Genomic DNA, 10,498 nt, shown 5'->3' with positions numbered 1-10,498 from the left:
TTGGAAGGCTCCTCGGCGATTTCAACTTAACTCGATCGCTACAATGTTCTAGCTGCGTATAGGCACAAACTGGATCCATGCACAGTAGGTTTTACTCTCCGAAGGAAGCTAGCTTCTGGAGTGGCGTATATATTATGCTTTAACCTTTCCTAGCCCCTAACAACAGATAAACTTTCCGACGGTCCTAGTCTCACCTTGGCGTCGTGAGGTGTTGGAGACTGCGGAGAACGCGGAGACAGAGCTGACACCTTCAGTTGGTACAGAGGTAAGAGTATAGACAGTAGTAGTGGTAGAAGTCGTCGTAGTAGTAGTATTACCAAACTGTATTGGAAGAATGAATAGCAAAGTTCTTTGAATTGCCTTGATGAAGATGACAGAGGGTCATCGAAACGTCGGCTCGTAAAAAATGGTTGTGATCAAAGAATTTTCTATTCATTCGTTTACCGACCTGATGAGTTTTTTTACAGATTTATTGAAAGAAGAAGCGCAGTAAGCTATTGCCTACTTCTAAAGGATGGCAACCTTGTGTGCACAAGGTTTTAGTTTTTCGGCCTGTGTCGGTAACTGTAACTGCATCTATATAGCCTGTTAAACTGCCCTTCGGCAAAACACGCCAGCTTTGAAGGTTTCTCTCTCTCTCTCTTTCTCGCGCGCGCGTGTGTGTGTTTCCGATTTTTTGGGGGATTGTTCACGCGATAATAATGAAAATGGTACAACACAAATTTCCGAATATTTGTGCTCGACCAAACTTAGGGCCTTTAAGGGTTTTTGACGAATTTTAGTGTGTGGGTAGGTCGTAGGAAGACAAAGGTCTAGATTTAAAGGTCAATTTTGCATAATTTTTGGCAAAATACCACCGATTCCTTATCGGTAAATGTTGCGATTTTTATGCTTATGATATGCCAAACATTATACATGTTAACATCAAATTTGAGCTGCGAAAACTAGAATTATTATTATAAGTACAGCCTTATTTCCATAAACAATGAGATGAATGCAAAACACTTACACAAGCCTTAGGTATGAGATCTGCACATTCTTGTTTACTGTTTTGTGAAGCTTGACCCTTTTTTATGTATCGTAGAGTCCAATTATGCAAACAACTTACATAATGGCAGACATTACTACTTTTACGTTTAGTTACAGAAAACTACGGTTAAATACACTGAAACATGCCCTCTTAAAGGTACTTTCTCCCATTTCAATCTCACAAATTCTCCTGCACCAGAGAACCACAAAAGTCTGCCTCCCAAATATAAACAGAAAACAGGGGGGTGGGACCAGCTTTACCTCTGACAACAGTAAACAAACCCTACTTTTGACCTAAGTTTTTCATGTATCCATCCGCCATGGGCAGACAAGACCTCATCACTCAGGTTTCTCATTATGCCCACTAAACTGGTAATATTAGACCAAACATTGACTAAAGTAGGAGGGTTAAGGCCCTACATGTTCCTTCTAGCCCAAAAAAACTTCAAACTGGTCCAAAACTTACTAGGGAAAAAGGATTCTCAATCATACTAACTAGGAAATACAACCCTTTTAGGGCCTCTACTGCGCAACGCAATAGTGAAGTCTACCCTAAAACTAAACGAGAACTCTAAAATGCAAAATAAAGCTCACGAAACGGTAAACATAGCGACAGCTATGACACAGAGGCCTACCGTTGTTGAGCTGGCGCTCAAAGTTAACCAGAGAAAGACTCCAATAACGACGCACGACACAAGGACCGTAGCTGTATATACTGCAGCTAAGCAGAGCCGGCGACGGGTGCATCCTGAAATATTGCAGATTAGTGCCATGTTAGTCAACTGTTTGGAACAACGTATGAGTATTTTGTAGTTACTTCAGAAGGTTGTGTTATCTCCAAACCAGAAAAAAAGGAAGCGGATGGATCCGAGAACCAAATGAATAAATTGTTGTGAACCTACATCAATTGATATGAAGGTAAACAAGTAAAATCTGAGATTGTATATCTGTTGGCTTTTTATTGTATATTCTTATAAGTTGTTTATTATGTATAGTTGAGGGTGTTTAATTATATGTGTTAGATTTAGCGTTCCAGGTTTTGTTAACACAGGTCAGCATTTTCACCTGCAGCCCAGAGCATGTACCAAACAAACTTATGAAATTATATTTAATCTGCCGCAAGGAACCTCTAATGAAACTCAGAATGGCAACCGGAACCGTTAAATCAGACGGTAAAAATAACGGGTGTTACCACATACATTACTGAGGAAGCATACGGCGAAAACACGGGCACATGGTACGTATCCATAAATATTTTGATCGAAAACATAGTGACTGGGGTCCGAAATGTTACATACAGAAGCTTGCTGCTTATAGTACGTCAAATATATGTCACAGGGGAGATTGGAATCCAGGGGGATCCGGAATCCACCTAGGGGAGATTGGAATCCCTTTCTCCCCTAAGAGAAACTGGAATTTCCCCAAGGGAGATAGGGATTCCAATCTCCCCTAGGGAAGACTGGAATTCAGGTTTAAAATTTTCTTCTACAAAACTGGGATCTGAATATCTGAATTCCAATCTCTTCTAGAAGGATTCTAGGGGATAGGGGATATAGGAATTGCAATTTGTCCTAGGACAAGTGGGAATTCTTACTTACTTAAGGAGAAATTCTGATTGCATCAAAATTCTTGGGACTGAATTATATCACACCTAAACTTTCAATCAATTTCAGCATACGTAAGTGAATATGTAAATCGGACTCAGATATTTGCACCAGGCCATTGTGATTTAGTGACTCAAAAACAGTTTTTCTAGTTTGTTAGTGACTTGGTATACAAGGGATTGTTTCTTCCCTACCAAGTCAGTCAAAGTGACAGCATACTGATCAAGTAATGGCGGAGAATGAACAGCAGCAGAAAGCAGAATTCTACAGATTGGTTGAAGTGCATATCAGCAGCCTTGCGCAGAGAAAGGCAGAGAATTTTAGATTCCAAGTTTGTATGTGTAAATTCTGAATAAAATCATGGTTTGTAAGAATATTATTGTTTCCTTTATTTTGCCAATTTATTTTCACATTATTTTGTCAGTTGGAAATAGATTTGGGTCTAAGTTAGGAAAGATTGCAATTATGGAATTAGAACTGCAAAAATTGAAGGTTGATGGGCCCTGATGTATATGGCTTCCTTCACCCCTCTCAAGAAATAGTATTGTTCAGTGTCCAAAATCCTTACAGTGTCAACTTCAGAGGTGTCACAACACATCCACATAGAGTCACCCGTACACTTTGTTTCACTTGACACTGTAAGTATTTTGGACACTGAACAATACTATTTCTTGAGAGGGGTGAAGGAAAAAATATACATCAGGGCCCATCAACCCTCATTGAACCGCGACGGGGGCCGACATCGTCTACCAGATACCTTTGACCCAGTGTTGACGTCACACTTCAAAGAAGCCACGTGGCAAACTTCACTGGGTCAGTCTACTGAGGAAGACCAGAGTGACTGGTCGAAAGCTCTAGGTGAGAAATTTCTTGTGTTGGACCAAAAGTTTTAACTTTAAACATTTTAACTTTAACTAACAACACAGATGGACTTTAATGTTAGTATGTAGCAATGACCTCATTATTTCAACACCCAAAAAGACGAACACCTCCTTTCATGCATATAGAATGCTATCAAATCCACTATTGGTATTGGATAATTCTACCTTCATACCAAATTTCATGTCATTTGGCCTAAAAATGAAGAAGTTAAGCAAATGACAGGAGAAGAATGAGAACCATGAATAAAACAATGTATTTCATCCATACCATCCACAATATTTTTTTGTTCTAAATATATGATATATTAGTATTGTAGAATTGTTGTTTAATAATTTTTACCATACATGGTACTCGAAAGGATGGTCAGGGAATAGAAACAATAAAACAGTTCATAAAGTTCTTACCGCAAGCTTCACTATTCTGGATGTTGGGCCCGTATATCGGATTTGGATTCAGGGCATTCAGGACACCATTAATATTGCTCAACGGGTTGCTCAAGACATCATTGATGTTGTTTGAAGCTGCTGATGGTAGATCCTGCGAGGGCAGTTCTGGTTGAGTATCTGCTAAAGCTGCGTTGCATTCTAGGTTATTCTGGCACATGTGTTCTTCTTGCTGATATGTATCAGCTGATGTCAGGGTGCAGGGAATATCACCACTAGGCATACTTGACATGAAGGTGGATCCAGGGCTAGCGTTAGAAGGCTCTATGCTATTTTGTAGGTGCGTGTACACTCGATCTGGATTGACGCCGTCTTTAGGGTGCAACGGATAAGGGGTTGTAGTGTTAGGTGTGCACATTGGATTTGAATCCATGGCTTGTGTGCGACTGTTGGATTTTATTTCCTGAAATGGTTCACTTGGCTTGAAAGCGGATTTAGGGCTGGCATTAGAAACCTCCGAGGTGCAATGCAGGTACATTGGATTGGGAAAAACTTTGTTTTCAGCGTGTATTGGATCAGGGTTCACAGTTTTATGTGTGTACATCGGACTTGGATCCCTGGCCTGTAGCATGTTACCATCGTTTCCATTGAAAGTATCAGTATAATTCTGGACGGAGCCACACTCTGCCAAGTGGATGTCGTTTTCATTGTGGCTGCTGGACGTTGTTTTTGATCCCTGAAACGGTTTACTTTTCGTCTCTTCTACATTTTTCTTTATACGGGTATCCTGGGCCTTGCATGTATATGCAATGGCGTAGGTATCAAAATCCCCAGGGCTGATATTAATTGTCTCCCTGTTCTCAAAGGCAGAAACGCTTTGGATAGACAAATGTTCATCATCATCGTGTTCATTTTCCTCACATGTGCCAGAGATGTAGTTATTAACATCTTCGTCAGTTTGCCTGTCGGTAGGTGGAACAGTTCGGGTACCTGGTGCAGTTGTGCCGTCGCTGAAGGAGTCGTTTCTAACGACATTTGGTACGGCGTCGGCGTTCAGGTCTTCGGCCATGGCTCTGAGATTTCTTCAAGAAACGCTAGCATGACATATAAGACGAAGACACAGTGACTCTGGACACCTCATTCTAAAGAGGCATTGTGTAAACAGAAAATAATCTCAGGGACAAAATGGAGCGTTGCAAAAACCTCTGACGTTAGTTGGCAGACGGAAGCAACCAATATCTATGTATTTGAAGCAGCCCACGAGTCGTCTTCACGTACCAGACAATGCATATCAAACTAGTTGAAGTACGTGACGTCTCATATGTGGATGTATCTGACATGTTGTTTTTACTTGAATATGTTTACGGTTTCTTCACATACTGATTTGTTACCTGATTTATTTCTTGACTAACTTGAGGTTATTTAGTCATAAACCTTCAAGTATTTTTTTTAGCATTTTCTATACAATTACCAAATGTAACATTGCCTTGTTAAGTAGTTTTATGCCAACAGTCATGTTTAAAACTAGGCTTGTTCATTTGCGCTACCACATGAAGATCGAAGTCCTCTTTCTGCACATTTTGGACCATAGTTTTTTTTTTTAATTTTAGCGTAGAGAAACACTCACCATGAATGTTTAGTTGCTCTCGCCCGAAAAGTAAGCAAACAGAATCATCAGTCATCTGACGAAGGTTGACGAGATCGACTAAAAATTCACGGTTTGGGTTTTTAATTCACGGTTGGAACAAAGCTTTAATTTTACAATTATGGATTCTACCCAAACAGACGCGCTTACATTCGAATTTGGACAATTGTGCTGTTTCCTTCATGAAAGAGACATCACGGTGTAAATATGGTACACTATCAATTTTTCAGTACAGATCGACAAGAACTAAAATATCAAAATTGCAATGACTCTCTTTAATGTAGTTAAGTGGTTAGTAGAGTAATTTGAAGATGTGAAGAACATTCTGTACTTACGATGAGGCTTCTAAAAGCGGCTTGTCTGCAGGACGGAACGGTGCACAATTGAGACTCCGGGCCGGGAAATGATATAGATATTAAATATCTCCTAGAAGTTTATGTTTATTCAAATAAGACAGCAAAAACAACCAAGGTGGTGACGCACTCAAGCTTGAGCACTTATTTACCCAGAATGCACTAAAGCATTGTAAGAAATGCATGGTGTGGTGTAACAAAATCAAGAGTATGTAACCGCCAGCCCAGCCCCACCTAATGCAGTAATGATGACAATAACTTAACACTATATTCAAACATTGCACAGAATGGGAAAATGAAGTATTTAAGCGTTTGTTCGTACTTGCAGTAATAAAGTTTGGAGTAATGGGCAATATTTTAGAAGTTCAAGATAATTTAAGGTGAGAGGAAGAAATTTCTTCTTTGATAGATGGTGCTAAAATTTAGTGTGACCTAAATGCTTATACACAGTTTGCCAAGAGGGGTTAGGGGTTAATTATGAACCGCGTCTTGCTTGACTATGTAAAATGTCAAGGTATTGAACATTGTACTCCCTAAAACTACTCACATTCTAAAGCTTTAGGTTACAGGATTGGGCGAAAAATCTGTTATAAGAGTTTAATGTAAGGTGTGTATATAAAGGTGGTTTGAATTCGTAAAGAAAAAATGATTTTTAAAAAGTCTTTGAATCTACAATTCCCCATGCTGCCCCTCCTCTGAAAGGGGTTCAAGTGGACTTGTCCAATTTCATCGTCTGTAGGCGTGGGCGGAGGTTTGAGAGCTGGTAGACTATATACACGTATTTTTCCAAACACACGTACCGTTATTTCCACACTCAGATACAATTATTTCCACACTCAGGTACCGTTATTTCCATACTCACGTACCAATATTTCCACACTCACGTACCATTATTTTCACATACACGTACTATTATTTTTACACTTATTTATTTATTATAGATTCAAAGACTTTTTAAAAATTATTTTCATTACGAATTCAAACCACTTTTCTATACACACCTTACATGAAACTATTATAACAGATTTTTCGCCAAATCTTGTAACCATTACAATGTGAGTAGTTTTAGGAAGTACAATGTTCAATACCTAGACATTTTACATAGTATTAAGCTATCTACAACACAGAATGGCTAACCTTGGCAAACTGTCTAAGCATTTAGGTCACATTAAATTTTAGCTCCCTCTATTAAAAAAGAAATTTCTTCTTCAAGGAAACCCTTTATTCTCACCTTAAATTATCTGTAACTTCCAAAATATTGTCCATTACTCCGAACTTTATTACTGCAAGTTCAATCAAACGCTTAAATACTTTATTAATACACCATATTCTACAATGCTTATAAGTATAGTGTTTAGTTATTCTCATCATTACTACATTAGGTGGGGCTGGGCTGGCATACACCACACCATGTCTTTCGTAAATATTTGCTTTTAGATTAGTGCATTCTGGGTAAATATAAGTGCTCAAGCTTGAGTGCGTCACCACTATGGTTGTTTTTGCTGTCTTGTTTTAAAAAAAATGTCTAGGAGATATGTTTATTCATTATCTATATCATCTGCCCACACGAAGTCGCATTTGTGCGCCGTTCCGTCCTGCAGACAAGCCGCTTTTAGAAGCCTCATCGTAAGTACTGAATGTTCTTCACATCTCCATATTACTTTACGAAACACTTAAATTAAAGAGCGTCATTCCAATTTGGATATATTAAATATTGTCGATCTGTAGTGAAAAATTGATTGTGTACCATGTACACTGTGATGTATATTTCATGAACGAAACAGAACAATGATCCAAATTCGAATGTAAGCACGTCTGTTTGGGTAGAATCCATTATTGTAAAATTAAAGCTTTGTTCCAACACAATAAAAACCCAAACCGTGAATTTTTAGTCAATCTCGTCAACCTTCGTCAGATGACTGATGATTCACTTTGCTTACTTTTCGGACGAGAGCATCTAAAAAATCATGGTGAGTGTTTCTCGACGCTAAAATTCAACAACAATGGTCCAAAATGTGCAGAATGAGTACTTCAATCTTTATATGGTAGCGCAAATGAACAAGCCTAGTTTTGAACATGACTGCTGGCATAAAACTACTCAACAAGGTAATGTTATATTCGGTAAATGTCTAGGCTTAATTTTATTTTCACCACAATAAGAAATAATTGAAGGTTTATGACTAAATAACCTCAAGTTAGTCAAGAAATAAATCAGGTAACAAACCAGTATGTGAGGAAACAGTAAACATATTCAAGTAAAAACAACATGTCAGATGCATCCACATATGAGACGTCACGTACTTCAACTAGTTTGATATGCATTGTCTGGTGTGTGAAGACGACTCGAGGGTGGTTTTATCTACATAGAAATTGGTTGATTCTGTCTGCCAACTAACGTCAGAGGTTTTGGAACGCTACATTTTGTCCCTGAGATTATTTTCTGTTTACATAATGCCTCTTTAGAATGAAGTGTGTAGCGTCACCGCGTCTTTGTCTTATATGTTATCCTAGCGTGTCTTGAAGAAATCTCAGAGCCATGGCCGAAGACCTGAACGCCGACGCCGTACCAAATGTCGTTAGAAACGACTCCTCCAGCGACAGCACAACTGAACCAGGTACCCGAACTGTTACACTTACCGTCAGGCAAACTTACGAAGATGTTAATAACTACATCTCTGGTACATGTGAGGAAATTGAACACGATGACGATGAACATTTGTCTATCCAAAGGGACTGTACAATATTTACCGGGGAGGGGGGGGGCGGTCGTCTGAGGCGGAGGGTCTAGGAAAATAATTTGAGCCGGGGGGGGGAGGCGTAGGAAGAATATTTCAACTGGGGGAGGTCTAGGAAAAAATCCAAGATCCGTTTAATTCTCCAACGTTTTATACAATTGTAAAATATGATTTACGTCTGTCCCATACATATCATAGCGATTTGCTGGTCACTGGAATTGGCAGAATGTTACATTCCAATAATATCCATTCCTATTATTCTAATAGATTCGCCCAAATTTCCAACAATCCCCTTCAAAATCTTGCATTTTCGCCAAGAAGCGGCGAAACTTGACTACACAGCAAAAGTACATGGATAAAAGTCGCGTTTCGCAGCGGCGATCGAAACAATATCGATTAAAAATGTAGCGAAGGCTTTTTAGAAGATTCTGAAAAAATTAATTCTCGCCGTACAACGCACCCTTCCCATGGCCAGTGGTGTACGTGCGTCAGCAAAGGTTCCGCTGGTCCCACCTCGCAACCCAATGGAACTTCTCGGCGTGAATGTCGAGGCATTAGTTTGGTATTTGTGTAAAATCAAGGACTATCTCAACATCTATTTGCCTCTCTGAATGTCCTTCCAAAGCTAATTAAAAACAACACGTAACTTGGCAATATTGTTACCCCAGTTGTGTTAAATATGAAACGGAAGAAGTTCGTGGACGAAAGGTAGGCTACATAGAGGAATATTTTGAAAACATTGACTTAATAGCTCGATGTACCAGCATTTTGCGCAAACAAATTTGCCCCCAAAACATGCAAATAATGGCGTTTCAGAGGGTTGAAATTTAATTTTTTTCCGACCACCCCAAGCCAGACGTACTCTGGTTCATGGCGCCTGCGGCGCGACAAAAATAATCCGCGCCTTCGGCGATTCATACGGGGTTCAATCAAACTCTCGCCCCCTCCATACGAAATTTAATTTACTATATGATTCACGCCGGGGGGAGGGTCTAGTAAAAAAATTGAGCTCAGGGGAGGGCCTAGGAATAATTTTTTTTACCTTGGGGGGAGGGTCTATGAATTTTTTACGCTACCCCCGAACGTCCGGCCCTCCACCCCCCGCTAAATATCGTACAGTCCCTAACCGGTTCTGCCTTTGAGAACAGGGAGACAGTTCATATCAGCCCTGGAGATTTTGATACCTACGCCATTCCATATACATGCAAGGAACATGATACCTGTAAAAAGAAAAGAAAAAGAGCTTTAAAGTTCTCTTACCTAGAGCTTTCGACCGGTCACTCTAGTCTTTCTCAATAGAGTGACCCATGTAACTACCAACACAGATGAACTTTCATGACAATTTGCATCACGCCTATGAAATGCGTACAATGCTATAAAATGTATTATCATATAGCCAGAAGGCGTCGACCAATTAGGGTCCGTTGCGGTCAGTTGCCAGTGCGGTCAGTTATTAGAATAATCGACCACTTTTTGGATCGTACCATTATACTGGGGACAGGGCACTAGCGGTAGTGTTAAAAATTGTAGTATTTATCTATTAAAAACGTATTGTAGTTTATTTGAATAATTTGTTTTGAACTACAACACAATTTAAAAAAAACAAATAAATGAAATTTTAAGGAGAAAATGATTTTTGACATCCCCACTAAAAATAGTACTGTTTAAATGTCACATGATCACCGCAAGATCATTGCCTAGATGATCTGTTTTCTGTCCATGTCATCTTGTTTCTACATAGAATGTGAGAGTTTTTTTCAACAATGGAGGAATTTTATAAAGTAATTATGTCAACTAACTGTCAGTTGGACAGGCTAAATGATAATAACTTTCATGCCCCGCCTTATCCTCGGTTTATATGGTGGTA

The sequence above is a fragment of the Branchiostoma belcheri genome, unplaced genomic scaffold (assembly GCF_001625305.1).
Source record: "Branchiostoma belcheri isolate BF01 breed outbred unplaced genomic scaffold, Haploidv18h27 scaffold4, whole genome shotgun sequence".
NCBI classification, from domain to species: domain Eukaryota; kingdom Metazoa; phylum Chordata; class Leptocardii; order Amphioxiformes; family Branchiostomatidae; genus Branchiostoma; species Branchiostoma belcheri.
This window is presented reverse-complemented; position numbering follows the sequence as displayed.